At 41.6% G+C, this 27,528-nt stretch overlaps 1 protein-coding gene across 1 annotated transcript in view; it reads left to right on the top strand.

Annotated features, from left to right (window-relative positions):
* Positions 1-27,528, top strand: part of zbtb16a (zinc finger and BTB domain containing 16a) — a 154,652-nt gene that overhangs the window by 69,082 nt on the left and 58,042 nt on the right.

The raw sequence follows: 27,528 nt of genomic DNA, 5'->3' as shown, positions 1-27,528 counted from the left end.
TGAGGACATTACCACAGGATGACAGAGAAACGGCAGCAGCTCATTCTTTAGTAGCAAAACACAACTCCCTCTTTGCAACCCCCCCCCCCCCCCCCCCCCCCCCCCGCCCCCTCGACCTGTTGATTTACTGTTGCAAACACCACTGGGGTTATGCAGCTGGAGAAATCTCAGCTGGCTTATATTACACAAGAGGGCACATGGGGGACAGACAAGTGAGAGGTGACACAAGGCAGAGGTCTACTTATAGTCCTGTAGCATCAGCCGCTGCTGTCAGACTAATATTTTTATTTCCCCAGCCGAGACAGGAGGAAGAGGAGGATTGAGGGGCGGGGAGGTGGTGGGGGGGGGGGGTGAACTTGTTAGACCTCTGTCCTGAGAAAATGTGACTCCAGTGGAAACGCGTTAGTGTGAGCAGCTGTGCTCCTTTGCCAGGACTCGGTGTACCTGCGCCGTGGGCTTCCTGGAAAAGTCGAGGTTTTTAAAAGAAATAAAGCATAAAAAATAGCTGGGCAGAACAGTGTATGAGGGATGATCATCCCTCTGATAGAGTCTCTGGCGGACCGGGTTGACAGCGCTGTGTCTGGGGCCGCGCTCAGACGAGTTGACCAGTTGCCTTAAATGCCATTTTGCCCAGTGAGGTTGTGCCTGACACCTGTAGCTGCCTTCCCAGAAGCGCCGGTGTGGTATTAACTGTAACTTGCATGGTTGAGAAATGTGTCATTCGCTTGAAAAAAAAAGACATCTCACTGTCTAATAATCTTTTCCACAGCAGGCTCTCTTAAGGTGTATTTTATTGCCTAGAAACACAAATTCTAGGTATGTTTTCAGATGCTTGGCTGGTTATGCACAACATAATCTATTCAAGAAGCCACTCCACTAAATAAATGTTTATAATCCGACTTCAGTTATTATACAGCTGTGAATTTATATTTGTAATTGAATGGAAATGATTAAGATTCAACTTCTGATTTAAGTTCTGCGATTCCTATATTCACATTTTAAGCATAAATAGGCCAAACAGACACTCGCCAATATATGCCAATATATAAATATAATGTATTTAACTTGTGGTTAGCGTCTGGTTTGTAAAGCATCTGCTAACATAGATGTCCTTTTATTGATGGACACTCGACATCTTTTACGTTTGGAGTTGGCATGTTCTACCTACGTTTTATCAGGCCGGGCAGTTTCCTTTCCTGTGGAGACATGTTTGTGATTCTAAATTGATTGCAGACGTAAGATGAGCCTTTACTTCGAGTGGATACAGATCGTTGAAGCATGGCCAGTCACCCAGCCGAATTCAAGCTTCATCACCCAAATGAACAAACGCATTGTGTGGTGGTGAATCGGCTTAGCTGGATTTGTATATCCCAGTTATCTAATGTTAGTATTGCCAAATGTTTGGCGTGTTCCATCAGCTAATAAACTGATAATGAGAACATTTCATTGAGTTGTCGTTATGAGATATCTCATTCTCCTGAAGTATTGTGTTTTCAATTCTGCAGGAAACAAATGGACCGATTCATTTGATAGCCTCCGTCTCTCACGCCACATTTCCTGTGAATCATAGCCCTGAATATCCCACTTCCCGTCCTCAAAGAGCACACATATTTCAGATATTATTTTCTTACTTGTCCACTTCACTGTGTCCGACATCAGAAATTACAAGACAAAATTCCTTGTTCTGCTTTGAGGTTTGGCCGACACTTTCAAAGACAGATTTGGAAACGGTAAAAACAGTCCAGTCTTCTCCTGCCAGTCCGTCTTTGAGGGTTTCAAAGGAAAATTGTTTTGCACGTTCGGTGTACAATTATGGACAATCCTACAAGAGAATTGCGTCCATGCAAAATGTGAAACAGTTGTAAGGCTGGAATGTAAATAAATTATGAACAGTGATATCGATTGCAATTGAAAATGCGAAATTGTCAGACTTGATGCAGTTTTCTCTTTAATCCAGGTAAACAAAAACCAAAACAGTGAAGCGACATTGTATCAGGAATCATCGCGTGTCCAAGCTTGATCTGTTGTTTAAAGACGTCTTCCTCCTGAAGAATAAACAGAGATTATGAAAAACATTTCACCCTGAGTGGCCTTTTCCCCCCCCCAAAAAAAAAACACGTCGCTCTAGCAGTTGTAATCAAGTTACTTGCGGTCCTTTTCTCTCTGGCATTGGTTACACTTAAAAACTGTCAGTCAAAAAAAAAAAAAGTTAGACACGGAGCTCAAAGTTGACTTTTCAGCCCTCTCGATTTTCAGAGAAGATGAAAAAAACCAGGAGGACTTGATCTTATTGCTTTTATTACAGGGATATTGCAGCTTTAAATCCTTTTTGTTGCTAAGTAGCGAGTGCCCCTGTGCTCCCTTAATGGGCCTGATTTGGTATTCCGCTCTGATGCCAAGTCTTATTTTTGTATGCGAGACAAAGTGTTTTGATGGAGGGTGATTGCTGAAACGTCTGTGTGTCTACCAAAGCCTGTTTTGTTTTTTTTTTTCCTCTTTTTTTATTTTATTTATTTATTTTTTTTGGGGAGAGTGAGAGTTTTATGGCCTCTCACAGTACAGTACACTGTGTGCCTTCTGCTCAAAACAAGAACACAGTCGATTGAATTTTGGATTCGCTTCATCATCCCTCCCTCCTCCCAGCAGCTTTGTTGTCAGCGAGCAGCGCGTGTGTGTGTTTGTGTGTCTGAGAGAGAGAGAGCGAGAGAGAGAGAGATGCAAATGCTCGCAGTGTGTGCTCGATGCATGTGCGCGTGCGTGTGGTGAAAGTCAATTATTGCAAAAGGCTGCCAATTAATTTGCTCTCCTGGAAATTCGAATGATACTGTAGAATGCACACCCTCATGAACACACGCGTGCACACAAGCATGCGGTGAGCTACGTGCGCGGACGCGAGCACACTCTGCTCACCTTTAACTCCAAAAAGAAGGGAGAAGATGCAGAGGCTGCTCACATTTGTTTGCTCCAGAGTGTGATGTTAAATTAGGTCGTGTGTGTGCTCAAGGGGGGGGTTGAGGGGGGTTGAATACTGGATGAATAGTGAACGTTGCTCAAGGGGGCTAAAGCAGGATCAGGTGGAATTGTTCAGTCTCGTCTCCAGGTATTCTGGGAGTACCTTTTTTTAGGCAAAGGGTCCTTCAGACAGTCTCGGGGCATCGGGATGACAGGAGGGCATGGCTGATTGGAAGTCCTCTGTGGTACTTATCTGGACACAGTAAATCTCAGCTTTAAGATACTCTGCACCCACTGTCATCCTCATCCCAAAAATGTAACAAACGGACCTGCATATGGCTGTATAGTTCAATATATTAACAAATATAATGCAAATAGTCACATTTGAATCGGGTGTCTTTAATGTTACTTGTTGGTGATCCGTCTTGAGTTGTACTTTGAATTGTGAATTTAAATGTGTTTTTACGACTCTGACACCTTTCAGGCACATTATGACTGTGTCCTCAGGCATATCATGCAGAGTCACCTGCAAACTGCAACCTTAAAAAAAAAACTGTGTTGTGAAGTTAGAACCTCTCTGACAGTTCGAAGCAAAGCTGAACATCGTTATCTTTGTAAAGGCTGAAAAAGGAGGAATGAATGGATCACATTTGATTGCACAGGTCAGCTTGCCTTTTAGTGTCCAGATGGAATTTAAAAGACAGCAAATGAAAATTTCCCAAAGGAATCTACAGCTATCTAAAGTCTTCCAAGCGTGTGTGTGTGTGTGTGCAAGCATGTGTACATGTGGCAACAGCGAGGTCCAGTTGTGCAGTTCTCTATAGCAATTAGTGGTATTTGCCACATTTGGAGAACGCTCTGTTATGTGTGTCTGGGCTGCACATGTTGATATAAACCCAGTTAGATTTTTTTTTTTATTATTCTTTTTATGTTCCTCTTTGATATGTAGTTATTTTTGGTAAAGACATACACTTGGATCACTGAGCTCTTATCTTGCATGCTGTATCATGGTAGGCTTACATGCATGTATCATCATATGACTGGTTGCGTGTGTGCGTGAGGAGGGGTCGTTAAAGGACTCCTGAATGCATTACAATCCCCCCCCCCCATCCAAAAGAAGAGAAGGGAAAATAAAGCAGAGGCAGTGATGAGAGGCTGGTTGTACAGGGGGGAGATAAGGTTGTGAGAGCAGGAGGCTAAATTTAAATCGTAATTGGCCGACTTCCACAAGCTTGTGGGCATTTTAATGAGTCATAATAACTTCATTTAAAACCAGCTGAGCAGAAAATAGATTGGAGAGGAGCCTGTGGCTAGTATGGATTTGTGTTGCTTTGTGTGAATGTGTGCACGGGCAGGCGCGTATTGAGCTTGACTGTAAAACCTTCAAACATGCTTACACACACACACACACACACACACAGTGCAGCAACGAACAAATGCGACGTTCACAGAAAAACTCGGCACTGCTTTTCATGCAGGGTTTGTTTGTATGATGAGAGACCACAACAGTGTAATCAATATGTTTATAATCTGATGACCATGACTGTGTTTGTCACCGTCTACAGCCCCACAGTTAGAACTAATCCCCTGTACGCCCGATACAAAGAATAGTCCATCATGAACATGGCAATACATCATCAAGAAAGAAAAATGTGGGATGAAATAAAGGTTAAATCACAGACTGAGGAGCTTTTATTCCGGTATGGTTGGACGTTCCCTGAGCAAAACAATGTTTTTTTTTCCACCTGTTAGGGTATGTGACAGTTGATCTAAAAGGGGAAAAGCGGAAAGGCATGACAAGTACTTCTGAAGCCAATTCCATTAACTTCCGCACAGGATGTGTAAAATAGGATTTTTTGGGATTGTATTCGAATGAAAATCTGTGAGCTTTAAAACTAAACTAATCATACTTTATTAATCCCCTTGGGGAAATTCTTTTTTTTCTACATTGACCAATGTCACGGCGCTCGTGTGAACTGACAGGGGGGTCAGGGGGTCTTGCTCAGGGACCCACAGTGGTGAAACGTTAACAGTGGGATTTGAACCTGTAACCTCCCGATCCCAAAGTCTGTTTCTCTTTGGAGTCATCAAATAACCTTAGACTGTGGAAAGAAATACCTGGAGAAAACCTATGCACACACATGGGAAGATCCTAAACCCCTGACTGTTCAGAACCTTTATTTAATTCCTACGATCAACAAAATGTATATCTATCTCTGTACACTTCAGGTATCTTATAGTCGCACACAATTCAAGGTCAAAGCATTAAAAAAAACAAAAAAAACTCTTACAAATCTATTGGCTGAGGAAATGTAAATATTGGAATAAGATAAATGAGCAGATTGGACTTGAGAGTGGATCTCGCATTGATTTATGAAACATTTATCAATATACTGTATGTTCATATTTATAGATTCTGAGATTTTCTCCAAGCGAGTGTGTTTAATATGAAGCGTTCCACCAAACTAAACAAACCTGTAATCCCAAGCTATCTTTTAACGGAGTGTATATATATATATATATATATATATATATATATATATATATATATATATATACACATTATACATTATGTCTGAAAGGAATCTTCAAGAAAACTCTTTATGTGCTAAAAGTGCCCTATAATGCCTTACTAAAATATTTACATCTGCCGGGACGAAGCCTGAAATATTTTTTTTACATTGTGCGCAAACATTGGAGTCTGAAATGTGCTGTCTGTCTGCAGCTGGTGCGTTACATAAACCGGTCTGTGGTGAGCGCAGCTGAAACTCTGGAGCTGCCATCTCACTGAACGCTCCCTGTCTTGTCAATTCAGACCTTCCTCTCTGTGTTTTGTTCCCATCATCTCCTCACAAAACTGGACAGGGAGTCTCACCTGGAATTAAAGCCAGTGTTTTCCACTGGATGGACACCATGTGAACACGTCCTGCCTGAACAAAACAAAGTAAAACCTCTGTTCTGTTTTTTTTTTTTTTTTTTTTTTTTAAAAAAAGGAAAATACCTCAGATTTCTCCAGCATTACGTCCAATAGTGAAACATTGTTCTGGTAATGATATAACAGCATATTGTACATTCACGCTGGCTATTAGATTTTCACTATCGCTTGTGGCAGCTTCTGTAATGAGCCCCTGGTATGCACTGACATCGGCAGAAATGGAAGTCAGCCAATCACATTTGACAGCTCCTTCATTGTGTCATGACAGTGTATGTAATTAGGCAGGTTTTACATGAGTGTAGACACACACACACTCTCTATTCACATGTCTGTCCAGTGGTTCTCCGCTTGGATTAATCGTTGGGGTTTTCAAAATCAAAGTTGCTCTGAGTTACTGTTTTAAAATGAATCGCAGAGGCCAATGCATTTTGCACGATGGAGTCTGACCAACGCCGTTTGACAATAACTCGCATTATTAATTGCGGATTTGTTGCATCTGTCATCGTCTTTGACCGATTCAGCCAAGCTTCCAGGCGGCGTCTCTCTTAAATCTGGCTTTTTATGTTGCCTCTTCTCATTAGATCCAACAGACTTGTTTAAGCTTTTGACAGTTTGCTCCACATTTGCTTCATATTGCTGAAATGTGTTTGTAAATTTGAATGGAAATGTTAAAAAGGCCTTTTTTTTTTTTTTTTTTTGCAAAGTATCTGAATTCTGTTACAGCTCCAACTGGGAAAGCAGAGAGAGGGGATTGTTTGTGACACAAATGGTAATAAAAGTAAATATTCTCTCAGGCACGACCTTTTATTGCATTATGTAAGTTGGCCAATAGCTCTGGGAAACTTTTTAGATCAATTTCGCAGCGCAGATTAGAAAGCTATGAATCCCATTTATGGAAGAGCTCCCTCATGAAATGCTCTTTGAAACTTTTATATTTTCGGATGAAGAGAGAATGAACCCGGCTAAGCAAAGATCTGCCGACGGCACTTTCATGTGGGGGGAAGAAAGAAAGCACGAGAAAGTGAAAGGAGACGGAGCGAGCGAGGCAGAGGGAAAAGATAAAAGCACTCCCAAAGCCATCTGGAAGTAGCCAGGACACACAAGGATTGCTTTTATGCCACTAATTCCACTGGGAGGTGCGACATAAAAGCAAAGCATGGATATTGTGTTATAACTGTTGAAAACAAGCAAGTGGCCACAGAATACTAATACAGCTGGTCAGAGGGAAAAGCACTTCAATCCAGGAGTAAACAGGCTTTTGGACGACCCCCCGGAGGATTATTTTCGGGAGGTTAGGGGCTACAGACTCCATTGATTTATAACTGTCTGTGGACTGTCCCAGTATACAGCCTCTGCAACAAGTTGCAACAAAGTTGTATATTGAGGCCTTTTCGTTCAGTGTAGACATGATCCATTAGTGGTGCACATAAGCAGAAAGAAGTGTTGTTACTTTGACAGAGGACTAAACCGTCGTTACACCCATGTAAGTAGAGGTTTTAAAAAGATACATCCTCTTCAGCCTCGCGGGGCGCTGGTGGAGCTGATCCCAGCTCTGATGGGTGAAGTCGGGGTATGACCTGGGAAGGTCCACATTCCATCATGGGACAAGGGCTTACTTCACAATTTTAGATTGTAACGAACGAAAAATGCGTGTTTTATACCTGGAGAAAATGTATTCATACACATGGCGATCATACCGACTGCACAGAAAGGCTCCTAATGTAGACTCAAACTGGGGATTAAGTCATGCTGTGCGGCGTGAATTCTAAACACTGCCGTCCATGCAGCTTTTAAGATTTATCCATCCGCCTCAAAGTTTAGCTTTCCACTTCCTCAAAAGTTTACGTCCAACTTTTCAAGTGCTTTATCTTTTGGGTCTCATATATCACCTGCATTAAAACAACTTCACACCACAAACTTCTTCCAGATCATTTATTTAGCTTTTTTTTATTTTTTTTTGAGTGAATGCACATCTTTTCTATTCTGCGGTATCTCTTCCAGTGCAATCAATCAATCCATCCATCCATCCATCCATCCAGCTGTCTTCTGTACTACCTTATCTAACTTAGGGCTGTGGGGTGGGGGTGGGGCTGCAGCCGAGCCCAGTTGACAATGGGTGAAGTGCAGGGTGACCGGTTGTCAGTCCATCACAATTTAAATACACACAGGGAGAACATGCAAACGCCACATAAAGATATTTTCCATTGTGAGGTTAGCGTACTTCCCACAGTGAGGCGTCTGCCTGTGTAGTGAAGAGGAAATGCATCTACATGATGTAAACTCCAGGGAACAATGTCGAGGAAGCCAGACTGGAATGATTTGAACTATCATTTGTCAAATACTTTTGCGGATTTGTCGATTTCTAGATTACGACTTAACCAGTTTTCATGTAATCTTGCCATTGACTTGCACGATGGTTTGAACATGTTTGTATTTAAGGTGAACTCTGGGGCTGCTTTTTGACATATTGTCAACTCAAATCAACTGATATCTCTCAATGGAAACGTGTTTAGATCTCAACATACTTCAGTCTTACCTAAAAGGTGATAGTTTTGAAAACATCCATTTGAAGGACATTTGAGTTCGTTTCTTTTTCATTTCATCGCCAAACATTTTGCCCCCTGGAGATAATTTAAGTCATGTATCCGAAGGAAACCCATGTAGCCACGGAGAGAACATGCAAGCTAAACGCGAAGTTCCCAGCTCTGATTCGACCCTGGTCTCTCTTCCTGTGCAGAATCAAAAAGTTTTATGACGTCTTCCCTGAACAGCAGCTGCAACTTCATGTTTTATGTGACACAAGTAACTGTTAGTAATGAAGACCACGGCGCAAAGACATCTGCATGTTACAGACGACTCTAAATCAAACAGGTACATTATTGCTCTGATGGCTTTATTTGCCCTCTGTGCCGGAGGCAGTCTGGTTACTGTGACATGACTCGTCCTATCTAAGCTAAGTCATAATACCTTCTGTTCACTGACCCAAAACCTGCCTGACCTTAATGAGGGGATACATGTTCTGTTCACAGCAAGAGTTCCTTAGAGACAACTTGGGCTTCGTATGATGGATACTAAATATGCAAAGACTTATCTGTGGGTTAAACTGAAAGACATGAAGAGTACAAAGACATAATGAGTGCACCCAGCGTGACGGCAGCACATACCGCCAATACAGATGTTTCTGTCAGACTGTCACCCGCTTGCCGTCTTCTGCCTTTGAAAGGCGAAATACAAATCTATGGAAACTTGGTGTATTTCCACGGACTTTTTTTGAATTGAATAAATTACCTCAGATGACATCAAATTACATCTAGCTACAAAAAGCCACGTTTCGTCCCATTTGCTGCATCGTTAACACATATTAAATTGTCATCTTTTTATTTCCCAAGGTTATACACCTCAGGAGGTGATAGTTGAATATATTTAGATTAATTTTAAATATAGCTGCAGTTTAGACTAATGGCTACAAAGAAGACTGATACAGGAGTCAAAAAGAGTACCAAAAGTAATAGGTGAATTGAGCAGTATGTTTTATGTTGAATTAATCAAGCTAAACTAGTTGTTTATTATATATAGTACTTATGAGAGTTATAGCATGAAAGTAATGTTTTTTAAAATCATAAAAAGCTGTGTTTGCATTTAACTTTAGGAAAAGCAAATGTTTACCCCCAAAAAATGGACGAAATAGATTGAGCATCAATGTGACTGAATGAATAAACACAAATGATATTTATTGCAATATAGAACTGTTTCATGAATACTTCCTCTGTGGTTTTTTTTTTTTTCTTTTTCCCGATTAGAATAAAACCACAAAGCAAACTTGTCAGGCTAGAAATTCTATTTATTACATCACATTCTGGTATACAGAAGAAATATTATGTAACTTTGATGGGTTAATCTGTCAGACTTATTTGCTCACAAGATAATTTTTTTTTTCTATAGCAAAGCAGTAAAGCAAGGTAACAGCAGGAGAAGAGGGGAAAAATCCACACTCAACCAGAGAGGACAGACAAACCCTTTGAACCGTACAGTCACCATTTGGCCTATTTCTGCCTCAGCTGATTGTATCCCCCCCCCACCATCACCTCCTCCTCCCACATACACACACACACATACTTCTCTACTTTTGGCCGCCTGCCAAGAGCTGTCATTGCCTCTACAGTATCAGTTCTGCTGTATCTATATCCAGAGCTGTGCGGATGCCTGCACACAAACTGACGGGCCTGCAGGAGGAAGAGGGCTGGAAAATCCTCCATTGAAAACGTAGCTTTCGTCAGATGGGGTGGAAATCATCAAGTACTTTTTCTTCGCATGAGCATTGATTTAACTTTCTAAGGAGATCTTATATGAATTTAGCACTTAAGACTGTTACAAGAATACGATGCAATTTAAGACTTTTTTTTATAAACTTTTTGTTGGAGGAAATCATATGTGTGGTTATCAGCTCTGACTGTAGCCCAGGGTGGGACAATTATTTATACAAAGCCACTGAGGGCAGAGCGAGCAGTTCAACACAATTTGGCTCAAGTATTCATCTTTATAGAAAGCAATATGTTCCATGGTTTTGAAAATGTAACTGTTCCACCTCTGCATTGGACAAATTCAGAATTTAATCCATGCACACATAAGTGCTTTGATGATGCACTATTCGATTAAAATTCAACATTCTGTGTTCATGTCACATTTAACTTTTTTTAATAAATTTTTTTGCAAGGTAGAGTTGTTAGCTCTTCAAGTCAATGCATTAAAGTTCAGTTCAGATGGGCCAACAGAAAGAAAAGAAATTCTTAGAAATATTAATTTCGCTTCTGATTGACGATTAGTCGTGGCCACAATGTCTAGATTGGTTATAGACGTATCTATGTTATATGTTATAATAAGCCCATTAGATTGATTTGCGAGGGTCTCAGTTGTGAACAAAGCACTTCTACCACAGGATTTGTAAAATATTGCCAAAGGGTTTATTGGGAAAACAAATAACTGCATAATTTATAATTACAATAATCATAATCAGCATTCAATTTTAGTTTTAAAGTGTTAATCTTAAAGAAGAAATCCAATTTAACTACAGTTGATGGCTGATTCATGAGCGGTTAAATTGACCTTCCTCCTCCCACCACCTGTGAAACCATAAAAAGCAGTTCGTGGGCCATGTCTGTTGTGAGCGGCATATTTTAACATTATTGCACCACAAAACGAAAGCAGCTGAGGGAGGCTGTCAGAAAGCAACGCTCAGGCTCTCATAAATGATGACTAATTGGATCTCAATGCCATCTCTGATGTGGGTCTGAACATGGTGATTTTCTTCGTCTTTTCTTAACTTTACTCCCCCTCTACATAATATCCCTACTCTCGCGCCCCATTTGTGGAAAACAGATGACCTAATGGAAAAGAGGTAGTAACTTTTGTATGGTGTCATTTTGGCAGATAACCCAGGCTTGATGCCTGCGAATTCTGCGGTATTTTGAAGCGAGTTTATTCCCCCAAACAGCCCATGTTGTGAGATTTCCCTAATTGATCCGATTTGCTTGTTTGAAGTCAGCACTTATTAAGTTTTATGTGGAAGATTTAACGGGGTGGAAGAGAGGATTTTGGAATCAAACAAACTAAACAAGTATGTAAATCAATGCACCTGAGTGCAGTAAAAAAAAAAAAAAAAAAAAAAAAAAGATATATCCTGCATGTTTCAAGCATTTCCTGTTGTTCAGCCCCTTTGGAAATTCTATCATCTGTATTTCAGTCAGGTCTCCAGTTGTCCCTTTGGCTTGGCCTGGCCTGTTTCCTGAGCTGAACTGGCTCACATCAGCGATTGTTTAGCAGCAACAAGTGTTCGGCTATTAACAAACTGAAACGTCATGACATGGGAACACGCAGACGTAGCACTTTTTAGCCATCATTTTAAAGGATTTCATAACCAGACATTTTATTATTGCTTTCCCAGATCAGACCGAAGTTTCTCCTTTATACTTTACCCTTCTTTGTCACAGCTTTACTACCCGAGTGCACACTGTATTCCCTGTTTTCCACTCAGGCCTCGTGACTCCCGCCTTAATAAACCCAGCATTGCCTTTGACAATGTGTGACTTGAAAGCAGGAAATAATGGGCTCTAAACACTAAATCTTTACAGGTTATTGACCTGGGGAGCGGGGAAGAAGAGAGTGTGTATGTGTGTAAGGGACACCCACCAACTTCAGCCATGACTCTTAAGCTCATGTGGCCATTTTGGCTTTTATATATACATACTTAGGTCCGTCCTGGGTATTTTTGTACTCACATTTCCAATCGAGGGGGCCAGTGTGCCATTTAGTGTCTTCCATATCGAGTTGGTTCTGTGACTTCCAGAACTGCTCGTTTCCACGGGCAGAACACTCTACGGTAAGTCTTCGTGGACAAACTACCCGAAATGCCTTGCCAGAGACGCTTCAGATATTTTTGTGCCGCAGGTGGGTTAATTGCATGAAAATTTTCCATCAGATTAATCATGATAATGTTTTAATCTACGTTAACGCATTATTTTGATAAATGTATATATATATATATATATATATATATGAGGATGGTAAGTCGTGAGAAAACAGCAGCAAGAGGATTAGTAGACCATTTTGTAATGCTGTCTTTAATGGGGATACGCATGTTAACTTGGAGCTGGGTGAATGAATTGTGTGTCTGCCGCACAGGTTTTTAATGAGCAGGAGCTCTGTGTGTCCTGTTACACTTGTACAAGTCACAGGACTACTGTGGCTTTTGCTTCGGTTTCATTCCTCCGCTTCTCCCCGCCTTGTCTGCCTAGTCTCATCAAAAATAGAGAAAAGGAAGAAAAAAAAAAAAAAAAACAGGGCAACAAGTGTTACTTCTATGTCTGGATTTCGTGCAATCGCCTTAAACCTCAACCCACCTTCGGCAACCCCCTCCGGGCTGAAAACTACAGTCAAAATGAGTTTTTTTCGTGCCGCAGTCCAGTTGCCATCTTATCCCTTCCTCTCTTGAACTATAAATGCATTTACAGCACTGTAAAGAGGATGTCAATTGCTGGATTCCCAGCAGCTGCCTGGGCAACAGTTTGTGGCGGTAGCAGGGGTAAGGGTTCAGCTGCTGGTCAGAAGATCAGGTTTGTTCCACTTCTCAGCACAGGCAGGAGCCTTCAGATGTTGTATGTAAATAATATTGAGGTCTCGATAGCGGTGTGGCTTCAGGCTGATCAGATCCTGCCAATATTTTGGTTGAGGCTAACGTGTGTTGACAATTGCAGGCAGCTTTACTCTGGTATTCTTGGTCCAAAGGAGATGAATTGAGGCCATCCTCATTGTGGGAAACGCTGTTGGATTTTAATATTTTGAGGTGCTGGTGTGCAGCAGCGTGCGCACGGATGTGTTTGACTTCAAGGTGAAAGTAGTTTCAGCCGAGCGGTTTGGCACAGAAGACGGACGATCCCAGCTGCCAACAGTTAACAGTGGCCCCTTTAAACCAAGACCTCAGTCTTTTTCTAACATAAACCTAACCAGCGCCTAACCATAGAGATGGTAGATCAGAAAAGCTCATATAAATAATGTGTGGTTTTTTTGTCGCCGCTTGCCCACAAACCTACTTTGTTGTCAAGTGGCTGCAGTTATAGGAGATTAGGAAATGCTCTGCCTGTAAGTTACAAAGAAGAAACATGAATTTAACTCTTGCTCTCTGTGTTTCACTGGCAATTTTAATTATCTCCCTTTGACTAGATTAGGTGCATAATGGGCTGTTTTATTCTGCACATTGAGACACTGATGAGAATGAACCTTTTGGGGTTGAGTCACTGTCAACTTGGACATGCAGTTTTTTAAATACCTACTTTAAAAGGGTTAGGATCATAGAAAGGCTGCATAGATTTGCCTATCCGTCATATAGCGAACACAAAAAGACCCAAAATAACCCATACAGACATTCACACATTTAGAGCAATAGTGTCCAATCAGTTTTTTTTTATAATTTGATCATGCTAAAGTGACCAACAGCTTTTCATATTAGAAGCTTTTCAATTTTATGGATCAAAAGTAGCCATAGGTGAGTGAAATTGTCTTCTTCTTGGGATTAATGTTTTCTGATATTTGCATATCATATAAACACATATTGTGTATGTAAGCTACACAATCATGCTGCCAAGTTAAAAATGGCATTTGATTAGTTGGTTTGTGTCTGAAAATGTTACATTTTAGGACAGAGGGTGTGGGCCTCATGAAATGTGACCCCCAGGCCGTGATTAGCCCCGTGGATGGACTTTGGACATGCCTGATTTAGAGTCAACAAGGAACCTAACATAGTCTTTAGATTGGATGAAGTAGCTAGAGTACCCCGGATATAACTTGTGTACGCTCCTGGAGAGCAAGACAAAAGAATATAGAAGAAAAGAGCTGAATCAAATTACCTCAACTAGACCACCACGTAGCTCAAACAATTTTCGATTGCTCATTAGACAATATCAACTCTTAATATTCTCGTCATGCTGCAAACGACAGGATCTGACATAAGCATCTCTGATAATCATAACTCTTAAATGCTTTAGGATAGCTACAAAATCTAATAGATAAATCAGGAGATTTGCATCCCAGACTAAGGGGATGATGGTCCAATAACAAAATATATTCACCAGCTTTTCGTGCATTTGAAACATTAACTTCTCAGTAGTTAAAAAAATAGAGAGTTTTGACAGTATAGCCTTAAAATGGAAATAAATCCAAGATTTCATTATAGGGTTAAACTGCATTCGACTTGTGTTAATGCACAGATTCCCATAAGCATTCCAGCTGTCCTGAGTTTTTTTCTGCAGAACATACTGAACTTTAGGAATATTAGTTCTTGTGTGTTTACATCCAGCACGCCCGGCACGGTATACATCGCAGCAATCCAGTCTGGGTGGTTGTACCGCGAAGTTTGCCAAGCTTCTGTTTCATGTCAGATGGCTTTCGAAAACAACTGACGAGGAGAAGGAGCTAGTTTGAAGTTTTAGGCAGAATAAATTCAACAAGAACATTCCCCTGCTGTAGATTAAACAAACGAGGCTCACTCTTGAGCTCTCTGAGACAAAAAAAATTAAGAGAGCAAGAGAAGAGCACGGGAACAGAAATGTCAAGGTTTGAACATGTTGCAGCAGCTTTTAACAGCACACCCTCGAGATAAAACATCTAAAAACAGATTGACCTCATGTTTGCTTTAAAAAAATAATCATAAAAATGGACAATTGTCTGTCAAAAGTGTACTGTATGTAAATTAGCTATTTTCTTTTTAGCATCTTTATTGTGTCTACTTTTTGGTAAAGTGTTGTGAGAGTGAGTCGAGCAGGTTATATATAAACTGACTGTTCCACTGGGCTTAGGTTGCCCTTACTGTCACATTGATCAATTTGAAGCGCTGACCTTCAAATGCAACTCTTACATCAGGGACAGTCACTGATAGGACTGATAATTACAACCTTATCGTCAATGCTCAGTAGTAAAATCCACACGTATACTTCAAAATGAGGCAGCCTTGGTATGTTACTGGAATCAGATGACCTGCAGTCGCATGAGGTTCACATTCAATGAATAATCTAAATGCAATACGTGTGCATTTCTACATTTTCACCGATAGGTCAGTTTGACCCGACTGATGATGTGTTGTTGCAATAGTAATTCTGCAACAGAAACTCAACACGTCTTCATAACCCGAGCCCATTTACAGCGCTTCTTCTTTTGTTTCCATCAATCAGAAATTTACATTTAATGATGTTCTCAGCCAGTAGATTTCTGATTTCTGACCAATTGAGAATGTTCAACTTAAATCACCAAATGTGACAAAGAATCTACTCTTTGCGGTTGACATTCATCTCTGTTTTATTATGTCTTTTATGTTGGGTTGTCTTCTATATGAGTTAAAACAGGTGATGCTTTGCTTGATTCAGTTTTTCACTTGTATCAAAAGAATTCAACTGGGGGAGCTCTTGGCCTTTGCGTTGATTCTTGTCGCCCGCGTGATCCGTCCATTTGGTATAAAGAAGCATCTAAACTTCCGATCTTTCCAAAAGCTTTGTGTGGTACTCAATATTTCACCAGAAGCCCTCCCACCCCTGTCCAACAAAGATCTATTAATACCATTTCCTGAGGCTTGTGAGAAGTGGTCCATTATGGCTTTTTTTTTTTTTTTTTTGCCTAACTCACTTCCTGTCTCTTCACACAAGGAGCACCCCACCCCACCCCCGGGTGGTTCCTCTGTGCATCCACCTCTTGTTTCCTGCCTTTGCCACTCTTTTTGTTTGTTTTACACTCGTGTACCGACACACAAATACACATCCTCTATCCAAGACCCCCAAGATATCCTTTCTTCTGTGGCCTAGAGGAAGAGAGGAGGATACATGTCAAAGCCTTACTTTCTTCTTTTCTTCCCCCCCAAACTAATGGAGGGGTTGAAGCTAACCTGAAAACACATGGCACCTTTCACCTCAAGGGGCAGTCAGAGATGGGTGGGGTGGGGGGTGGAGTGAGCGGGTGGGGGTGCTCCGAAACATTTGGTCAGTGTCTGGCAGCAGCGGGGTAATTGCCAACACTCCATTATGTCTTTCTGTGTGTGTGTGTGCCTTCACCTGAGAAAATTACACGTTTTTACAACCTACATCTTATTTTCTTTACTCCGCCCATCATTCCTAGAAGTTCACCATCTTCATTTTACAGACACGAGGATACGAAACCGCTAGACAGTTTTACGTTGGACCTTGGGGCATCGCAAACAAAAGCCATCTGACAACAATAAACTTTTGCCTTAAAACTGCTCGGTGTGACATTTCACTCAAAACTAAACATAGCGACCTCGGTGTGGCACTAGAAGGCCAAGATTCCCCAAATTAATTCAGAATTTTGTCTTGATGTTTGCACACACATGCACACACAAAGAATTATATGGCAATTTACTCAATATCTATCAAACTAGAACCAACTGGTGGATGGTAGATTGCCTAACTTGCCATTGAAAATTGGCAGCCCTGCAGCCACAGATAAAAGCTAATGGAAAATACTCATGGGAAAATAATAGGAGCTAAATTGGAATAGAATTAGGTAAAAAAAAAAAAAAGATAGAAAGAAAGAATTCCAGTCAAATAACATTAGGAGACAGCTCAAGGAAGAAAAAGTCAGGGTAATTCCTCCGATGAGGGATGTTTTAAGAAAATTTCATTATGTCACCAGAAGCCTGGGGCCAACAGTATGAACACATTTGCACATTAACAATATTCTGATTGATGGTATTTTATAAAACTGAGGAAATGCTTTTAAACAATGCGACTCCTGTGCTTTCATGTATGTGCGCACTTTAAACCTGGCTTCAGTGATGTGGAGACAGTTTGAAAGTAAGGGGGTATTAGCGTGGAAGAGGCAGAAGGGAGGAAGCAACGGCAGGAAAGCGAATGGGAGGAGGGAAGAGAAGGAGGGGACGGCTGCGTGGACTGAGATGCCCTCGATCTCCCAGGGGGCAAAAGCTGTGGAAATGGCTCTGTCGTTCAGAGAAAGTAAGGTAAAGGAGAAATAAACAGTACAAGGGAGCAGGAGAACAGCGAGGGCAGGAAACTGTCTGTGACCTACTGGACAAACAAATTGGTTTGCAGGCAAACTGGATTAAGAGGTTGAGCCGGGCAAAAAAACAAGGGTGACTGATGTCGCAATGTGAGCTCATCCATTTTGAAGAAGGGGGGCAAATTTAGAGTCTTCATGTGGAAGTGTCTTGTGTATTTCCCCTGCCTGCGTGAATGTGTGCGTCTGTGCGCATGCAAACGCTCTGCGAGTCAATATTTGTCTGTTTTGCCACGTCCCTAGACATCCCATTCGGCGCAACAGACCGTAAAGCTGTCAAATGCGACCTGAATATTCTCTGTCTTCATCTGCTTCCTCCTTTTTTTTTTCTTCTCTCTTCTCCCTCTCCCCTCCCCTCTTCCTCACGCTCTCTCGCTTCCCCTTTGATTTCTCTTTCCTTTCCATCGATAACAATATCATCGGCAGCAAACATGTTCCTGTGCTTTCTGATGGCTTGTCTACCCCCCCCCCCCCCCCCCCCCCCCCCCCCCCCCCCAACCCACCCCGACAATCCCCTGTAGAAAAGCAAGATTATCTCTTCTTATCTACATCGCTCTGTTTGCTCACACCGTAAAGTCATTTCTCCCTGCGTAAGTCTGATATTTGTGAGAACTACCATGTGTTACCGGTTCACTGCAGGATCACATATAAAGTACATTAAGTTTTTGAGTCATACCTTCGCGCATATAGTCGGTACATTGTGTCAGATCCCACAGTTGTCCTGAGATGTCCTACTTTCACTGCAAGGCAGCTTCTGTGTCATCATCTCGTTACAGAGCCCACACCTTATTTGTACTTACAAGGTCGGCAAGACTAAAGTTTAAGGAAATAAAATTGGACTCCAGCTCGAGTATGAACTGTGTGACTGTGCCACTCTGATGACGAAGAGCTAATGTGTCTGCGAGCAGTGTTGCACTATGTGAGGATAACTTCTACACTGTATAATTCATTGCAGCAATCTGTGTGATGAATCATTTAACTGCTTTTTTTGGGGGGGGAATTTTTTTTTAGCCAATACAAACATCAGCTGCCCCAAAAAAAAACTTTCCCCAAGTGCTGTATATCACCAGAATACAGGTCTGGTTGTAAACCATGGTGAAATCTGCCCATTCTCATGCATGTCGGCTTCTGTCACCTGCTCCCCGACATCGCAACTCTGCCTTCACATATGCATAGGTGTGGCATGAAGTGCACAGCTCTTTTAAGTGGGATGTGCGCTGCAGGACTACATGTGTACGAAATGCACTTGTGGCTCCTCTATGCAAACGCATCCTGTGTGTCCGTGAGAGAGCGTGTTTTATTATTTTGAGAGAGCCGCCTGGCGCGGGCCCAGACTTTTTCCAAGTCTTGATAAAAACGTGCTGGGAGCACGGCGGTACACACCTACTCCACTACAGGGTACAGGCAGTACCGTGGCCTGTCCTCTCCAATTGGCAGCCTCTGTGCTGCTGTACTACTGATAAGAGGCCGGTGTAAATAAAACTGTACAGCAGAGCTCGTTATAACGCTGAAGGTAGAGCGAGGCCGGGAGGACGAGGAGGAGAAAGGGGGGGAGGTGGGGAGGGTGAGAGAGAGCGTGTGGTGTCTGTACTCATTGTTCTGACAGCATACTGCGTCCGTGTGTGTTCCCATGAACGCGTGTGTGCGACTGCTTGTTTTTTTTAGTTGTTTGCGCGTGAACCAGGGTTGAGTTTTCAGTGCTTATGCTTAATGTCATTTCTGCCCTCGTTTCACTTTTACTCGACAGAGAAGGTTCGGAAATCTTGTAGGAATGGAGAAAATTCTTCCTTTTTACGATTGTCAGAGTGAAGACTCTCACAAGAGTAGTGAAACCAAAATGTGTGTGCGCAGGGGAGAGGGAGGGGGGTGTTGTGTGTGTCTGTGTGTGTGTTTATGGATTTCTGCTGTTTTTGGTACTGAGAGTACTTTCTTACGTAAGCCATTTATGTAGGCTCAGTGAACAGCCAGGCTATGTTTTTGTTGGGACTGCGCTTGTCTGCTTCCCTCCCTCTGACACACACACACACACACACACACACACACACACACACACACACACACACACACACACACACACACACACACACACACACACACACACACACACACACACACCCCATATTCAGTCTTCATAATCCTCCTGTCTGTCTGTATGTTTCTCGATTTTCTCTCTCTCTCTCTCTCTCTCTCTCTCTCTCTCTCTCTCTCTCTCTCTCTCTCTCTCTCTCTCTCTCTCTCTCTCTCTCTCTCTCTCTCTCTCTCCTCTCTCTCTCTCTCTCTCTCTCTCTCTCTCTCTCTCTCTCTCTCTCTCTCTCTCCTCTCTCTCTCTCTCTCTCTCTCTCTCTCTCTCTCTCTCTCTCTCTCTCTCTCTCTCTCTCTCGCCCTGTTTACACTATTAAAAACCACTGAGTGTGATATTGGTCGGCCATCGACAGACACACTCTAATTAGCCTTTTTAATTTCCCATTTAGCCTCCCTGACTCCTCTGCACAGATCACTCAGCCACGCGCTGCAGAAACATACCCACATACAGTAAACTATCCTAATAACCCTTCGAGCGTTGAGGTTGCATAGGGGCTTGATGCGAGGTGAAAAACCAGGGCTCCAACTTCGGTATGTCAAGTTAACCTTCATGTGTGACAGCATGTGAAAGATTCACCCAGCCCATTAGACTTTCAGACACCGATGACTTCTCAATACTCGTAATGTTTGACGCACCTGTTTTATAATCTAGTTTATTTCTGGGTCACGGTGGTCTGTTCTTTTAAAAGGAAATGTGGCTTCATGGTAACGGAGACGAAGAAATTTCAAATCAAGTAAATCCTGAAGAAGTGCTGGAAGTGTGCTTCTCTGAACACCACAAGCAAGTTAAATGTCAGCATTTCGTGCTTTATGTCTGGGTTTCTTACAGTGACCAGCATACAGCGCTTTCATATAGTGACTGAAATAAGTGCACCACTAATGACACAGTTGCAGTTTGGCGAGCTTCATTAGTTTCAGCCAGTATTAGGTTAAAGTTATTATTAATTGCAACTTTTAAACATTCAAGGTTGTATTAATGTGTGAATATGCTGCCAGTATTTTATAGTTTTTTTTACTTCTCTGAGCTGTGACTTTTGGTGGTTTACATGGTGCTGAGCTGACAATTTGACCAAACTGTCATCACTGATTCTCATTAAAAACCTCTCACTCGGACACATTTCAAGCCTTTTTATGGAACATACAAATATGCTCAGAAAATCTAAATAATCTTGTTCAAACTTATTTTGGCAGCCAAAGCAGTTCTGGCAGCCAGATTATTCGGGCTTTAGCATGATTAAGGGCAAGCTAAACAAGCCTAGAATTGGCCGTCTTGATTGTAAATGGTTGAATGGTGCACACCAATGCTATCCCAATAGAGCTTTAATATATACATAGATATGTACATCACCAAATCCAATATTTACCTGGATAGTCTACTTATAGTTTGCTGAAGTGCAGCGACTCGTACATGCGCACATTTTACCCTCCACCACTTGTTAAATCTCTCTCAGTTGGTTTGCACATGTGGGTATGGGTTGAGTTTCCTGGATTATTATGTATAACACTAATGATGTGTTGTTTTTTTGTTTATCCGCAAAAAAACAAACAAGGCAGCCTTTGTGGCATTGGATCCATGAATCCTCACAAAAAGTCAAAGACCAAGGATAACTGAGTGTATTACATTCACAACAATAAAGCTTCTATCATGGCCTCATCCATACATGATTGGACCTCTATCATGCATACAGTACATTGACTATATAGTGTGAGTTGGACAACGACGAATAATTATAGCACTTCTATCTTTGACAGACAAACGCAGCCTGTATATTATAATTCAAGAAGTCAGTCAAATCAGTGACATTTTGATCAAATATAATCTTTTTATTTACCATGTTTTCCTTTTTTTTTTTTGCGGTTTTGCATGTAATGGATTGTCAAGTACTTGGTGTGTAACTTTGTGCATTACAGCCCTGTTGTCAAGCGGAGGCTATTGGACTTGTGTGTGTGTGTGTATATGTTTGCGTGTATGCATGTGTGTAATGGATGCTAAATAGTGTCATGCCATCTCATGCAAGTGGGCACGTGAGACCATTTGACATTTTATTTTCATGACTGTGCTGCAGGAAACAGAAGGTCTTTGCATGGCTTTGCTGATGCTCTGGAAAAAAGAAAAACACATATGCACTTCTCTTTCTGCATTTGGGACATTTTCACTGTGTCAGGAACTTAGAAAACCAAGGTAAGAAATTACTGCATGTGTTGCACAAGGGGAAGGGTGATGGCTCCATCCCCTTACAAAATGACCAGAGGTTGTACAAGGAGAAACTTATTTTTCTTCCTTTATCTCCCATGTGGGATGAAATGTTTAACTCTCCCGTCAACATGGTGGCCTACTTTTTGTGTGTCGCTATGAGCAAAGACAGACTCTGTAACTCTTATGTTTAATTCTGCAATTGTCTTTGATGAAAGATTCTGTTTAGTCTGCGATCCCCAAGGGGGGACATCTGTTGCAAACTTAGCATATAAGCTGTACCTGCAGAAGAAAGTAGGTTGGAACAACAAGTGTCAGGTTTTGAGGGTAGGAACAGAGTGAAGAAAAAATATTTAGTCTTCCACAGGAGGTACAGAAAAGCAAGACTATCACCCGAAACAAACAAGGGCTTTTTATGCCTCTGACATATTCCTGTGAATGAGAAGAGCTTTTGAATGGTGGCATTATGAGATCACGTCGTAGAAGTGGCTGATGTGAGTGTGGTGATGCTGCCGGTTGTTGCCCCCGAATGGATTCGTCACAAATACCCAAACAAGCTCCGAAGGTTGTACTTTTATCCCCGTTTTCTTCTCTGTGCATCATACTTTGCTTTGCCTTTGCGACTCAAGTTCCATCCAGACGTGGAATGAATGTAGTGACAAATAGGACGTTGCACCATCGCCACATTATTTAGGGAAATTGGAGAATAAGCACTTAGTATGTCAGAGGAAATTACAGGCGTGGAAATGCACCATCAGCTGTGTGTACGGCCGGCCTATGCAGTGGGCTAATCCACGGCCCTCATCAAGTCGACATGCTGAAAGGCTGCCACTGTTGGCAAAAACCCACAACAGTTAATTTTAAGTGAATACACAAGAACAGAAGAGTGTACTCGGAGTACATACAATCAAACAGACCAAACAGTTAAGATAAGCTTAATATGTGGAGTCTTAACACCGTGACAAAAAGATGAATGGCAGAGTTAAGACATTGTTTCTGCATGTTTCATGATTTAAAAAATGGATAACTACTACTTTTGATCATAGACACAAATATAATAATGTATTGGTTCAGTCTGTTGGTTGGTTTGTTCAGTTTTAGTTGGTCGGTTTGTTCAATGGTTGTTTAGTTGGTTCAGCGGTTGGTTGGTGAGATTGGTTCATTCATTGATTGGATGAGTCATTGGCTGGTTGATAAACGTTTCAAATAAGTAAATGAAATAAAGAAACAGTAAAGATTTTAACCAAGAAATAATTGTTCAGTTAATAAAGCATAGTCATTAAGCATCAAATAGTCATATCTATATGGATTTGTTTATAAAGAATACAAACATACAACTAAGAGTGACCTGTAGATCATAAAAGTCAGATAAATACCAGTTCTAAACAATATTTTTTAAGATATGTTTGTGTCCATTTACCAGTTATGTAAATAGTTTATTAATTTCACGGCCATTACTTTTGGAAACACGTTTTATTGATTAAATGTGAACTTAGCACTGGACGGCTGTCACATAACTTATGATCAACCTAAATACAAACACATGTTCCCTGAGAAGCTTTGAATGAAATTCTCATGAAATTACAAACATTTGGAGGAAATCAGTTAAACTGCCTTACACTTTAAACCTTTAAAAGTTTCCTGTGATTGAGATGAAGAAAAAAAAAAAAAACTTAATCAAAAGAATGCCCAAGGCAGATGAAGTTTTGCAGTACACCACATCGTCATGTTCGTCTGTGTGTGCAATATTTCCTTGACTGGCTTCCTCTCTTTTACAGTCCTTTATGAAATAACCGAGTCGCTGCCATGCAACAGTGGTTGTGCAATGTTTCTCAGTAAGGAAGCGAAAAGGGAAGCGGCTTCAGCGGCATGTGGCACCTGATCACCCCCCAACCCCAACCATGTCCCCACTGCCCAACAACAACGTGGGTTGTGCAACTTTTATTATGTCAGCGAAGCCCTGATACTGTGATAATGTGCCTCAGGACTCCCCACAAGCTGAAACTGGGCACGTCTGTAATTTGGAGATTCCCTTTTTTTTTCCCCCCTCAGTGTTTTGTAATGCCTTTGATTTCCTCCTCATTATCTCTTAACTTCTGGGTTCATTCAGATATTACCCGTTGAGCTTCTGCCACTTTTACTTGTGTGGTTGTTTCGCAAAAACCTCGGTTGCCGAAAATATAGAGAAGGATTGTTTTGTTGTTAAAGTGATCCACCTCTGAGTCTCTGCAGTGGGGGATTTAACTAGGCTCCTGGGTAGAGACTAGCTTTTTATTCACATAGACATGACAGGACTAACAGTGTGTGTGTGTGTATGTGTGTGTGTGTGTCTCCTCTCTCCCAGTTGCTGCCGTCTTTCCGACCTAACAAACTCACTCTCTCGTGATCAAAGGGGGCTCAAGATTTATCGCTTTAATTTGGCACTGAAAATGGCCAATGGAGGCAGTTACCAAGCGGAGGCCCCCCTGTTAGCACTTAGCGGGCTAACTAGAGTGACGGGCATCTGGCTGGGTGGCTGCCTGGCGGTGTGTACCCCGGATTCTTTTTGCTCCCACTTTTCCTCCCCTCCCCTCCCCTCCCCTCCGCACCCCGTTGCCCCGCGGTGACCTCGCACAACTCCATTCTCCTTGAAGCGCGGCACCATGCAGGCATTTCCTGACAATTTATGTCCTTGTGCCACAAGCAGGGGCATGCCCTGCACTAAAATCCTATCCCTGGCCCATTTAGCACACGCCTCTTGGCCTCCCAGTAGACTGGTTATAGTGCTGCGCCACTGTCTCTGAGGCAGAGTCATTACTTGTAGTTACCTTGCAACTGTTAAACGGACTCCCCCACCGTCAATAAATTATACATAATACAAAAGGGAACATTGGGGAAGTATCTGTCGAGGATGGAGTATGTTTGATCACTTCAATTTATGACTTTAAACACAGTTGGGGTATGTGTGTTTTAAATTATACGGGAGAGCTGGTTTGTTGGGTTGTTTGCTTGAGTTGGTTATTGCCCAAACTTAACGTGGCAATAACAATTTTCACTTGTCATCGGTCGTAAACCCGAGATGAGGGTTAATTCATTTAATGAAACGGTGAGAATGGAGTAAAGATACACAGGTCTTACTTCTGCTTTACTTCTTTTGAATGCTTTGTTTTGTGAAGGGAATGACATGGCATTATGGTATTATTTTACTGTACACGGCACAATTTTTTCAGCAATCTCTGAGTACAGTTACAGTTATTTGAAGTGTCTGTGCGCAACTTTGGTCATATTAAAACAATATATTTGCAGATCAGTTATCTCTCGTAGTCATGCTCACCGAGCCGACTGTTAAAACTTTTGGTTATTACTTCTTTGAACTCCTCTTTTACTGGAGGAAAGGCTTCTCTTTAACAAACCTGAACTAACTCAGGTTAGGTAACTAACCCACTAAACATAAAATTAGCCCGTTAATGTCCAGATTTTAGAGCATCTTCCCCCAAACTAACTCTTAAACTTCAGTCAAACTTAATGGTTGAGTCAGTCATTACACTGACCCACGCCGTGCGGCTGAGTCATCAATGATTATTGCTGTAATTTCACCACTTTTAAATTTACGAGCAACCGTACTAAGGTTTAATCAGTCAAGTTCAGGTATTAAATCCCTTGCTGAGATTTGATTGTATCTTTCTGACAATAAAAATGTGCTGATGAATACTAAAACACACTTTTAAAGATACAATAAGTCCTGAAAAAGATTTTATGGCGTTCTCCTGATCTGCCTGGTAGCCACTCAGTTTAGTGTATTTTTTATTTTTTTTTCCAAACCACATTAAATTTGTTTAGCGTGACTAAATTTAGCCACACATTTGCACAGTTACAGCAGTTTCATATGTTCATGCCTGGAAGCTGCAGACTACAATCACAGTCTGGTCTGATAGCCACTGAGGAACCCATCTGGGGAAAGCTATAGTATTGGGTTGGTTGCTTTGGGGCACCGTAGGTAGCAGTAATGAATGGAGAGAACTTATTAATTAAAACTCCTGATTGAGTGAAACTTACTTCTGACATGATTTACGCGTTTGTGTATATGCTGTATCTCATCTCGGAGAACATGTGTTATACAAACATTACAAGGGCCCATAGTTGAGACCCCCAAAAAATCTCCATGATTTTTGGTAAATGTTCTGCAGAAATAATGGATCAGTTCCAAAGACTTGCGTTGTCATAAGTTAAACATTATCGCGTATTTACTGAAATTCACAGAATGGTGTCAGCGCCAATGAAAGAATTGGAGTTGCACTTGTGAGGTCATAAAAATGTCCCAGTTGGTTGCTGCAAGGGCAATCAATGAGCTCAAATCAATAGATGGAGGGAGTCCAGTGAAGGTTAGAAGAGCAACTGTTGCACATAAAAATAATAATTACACATCCAACAATGATGAATCAGAAGTTAAAGCAGCAACACAAAGGCACCGTGTGATTAATGCAAATCAGGGACATCAGTGCGGGTGTTGGGGGTTGGTTGAGGGGGGGGTGGGGGGGTTCTGTCTACATCTTCACTACATGTCTTGTTCTGCAAAGGTTAAGTGGATGCTTTTGCCAGCTAATTCGGCCATATGCTCATCTGTGCATTTGACACCGGCGCGCCATACGCTCACACTGCAAATTATGCCTCTTGAATATGCAGCCAATTAAAAAGGACAAGGCTCCGCAGCTCACTCCCATTTAGTTTAAAGTTGTTAAACGGAAAAATATCTTGTGACATTGCAAATGAATCCAGGATGTGCAAGCTTTATAGGTCGCATTACAGTGGCTTATGATCTTGTCCCGCTTGTGCAGCGTACCATCTTTTGCATAACTTGTTGCATAAGCACTCCACTGGCAGGCACACTCTGTCATGTACGGTCCGTGTCATTTCTGCTTTTGGTCGGGCTTATTACAGTACAGGCCGTTCCCTAATGTCACTGTGGTTGCAAAACCACACAAGCCATCTCTTCCCGGCGCGTTTTTCTTTTTTTTTTTCCTTTTTTTTCTTTTTTTTATGTCATCTAAGAATCGACTTCCTGTTTTCATTGTGTTCCCTTTCTCTCTGGAGGTGTCGTAACCCAGGAGGCTGTGCCAAGAACAAACCAAGGTCTAGTCAGGAGAGATCGCTCTGTGCTGCTCTGGAAACAGACACACACATTTTGCACACACAATATCCAGATGTTGAACAATGTGCGCGTGTGCATGTGTTTCTGAGGAAGACACACACATAGTGTGTGTGTGTGTGTGTGTGCGTGTGTACACAGCGATTGTTGCCAAGCCATAAAAAAGTTGTTTTCCTGATCTGATGTGCCCATCAACAGCACAGTGTATGTGTGAAAGCTGTCCTCCTCCTGCTTATCTTTTTTTTTTTTATTGTTGTACAAGGTTGTACACATTCATGAAGTATAGGTGAGACCATAGCTCAAGGGCTACATACTTGATCTACTTGCACAAACAGAAGCAGTGTTTTGCAACAGAGTAAAAAAGGACTCCACAATAATTTTATGGCTCTTAGTCAAGAGTCTTTATGTCGAGCTGATGCAGTTTGGGCAAGCAACAGCTGCTTATATTCAAACTCGCTTTTAATACTTTTTAAAGCTGAAATTTAGAGATGGTCTCCTCAAATTTATGAACTGTAACCCTGTTTTGCAAGTTTTATCATGCGAACTGTCACTATAAATGGATTTTTTTCTTTTTTTTTAAGGTGCAAATTAGAGTGCATCAGTCACATGTGGGAAAGGAGATGACACCTTCTGCCACTATTTGCATATTCATTAAATTTGGAGCCGAATCTG

Source organism: Lipophrys pholis (genome assembly GCF_963383615.2).
Source record: "Lipophrys pholis genome assembly, chromosome: 16".
NCBI classification, from domain to species: Eukaryota; Metazoa; Chordata; class Actinopteri; order Blenniiformes; family Blenniidae; genus Lipophrys; species Lipophrys pholis.
The sequence above is the reverse complement of the archived record's forward strand: the minus strand, read 5'-3'. Positions and strand labels throughout refer to the sequence as shown.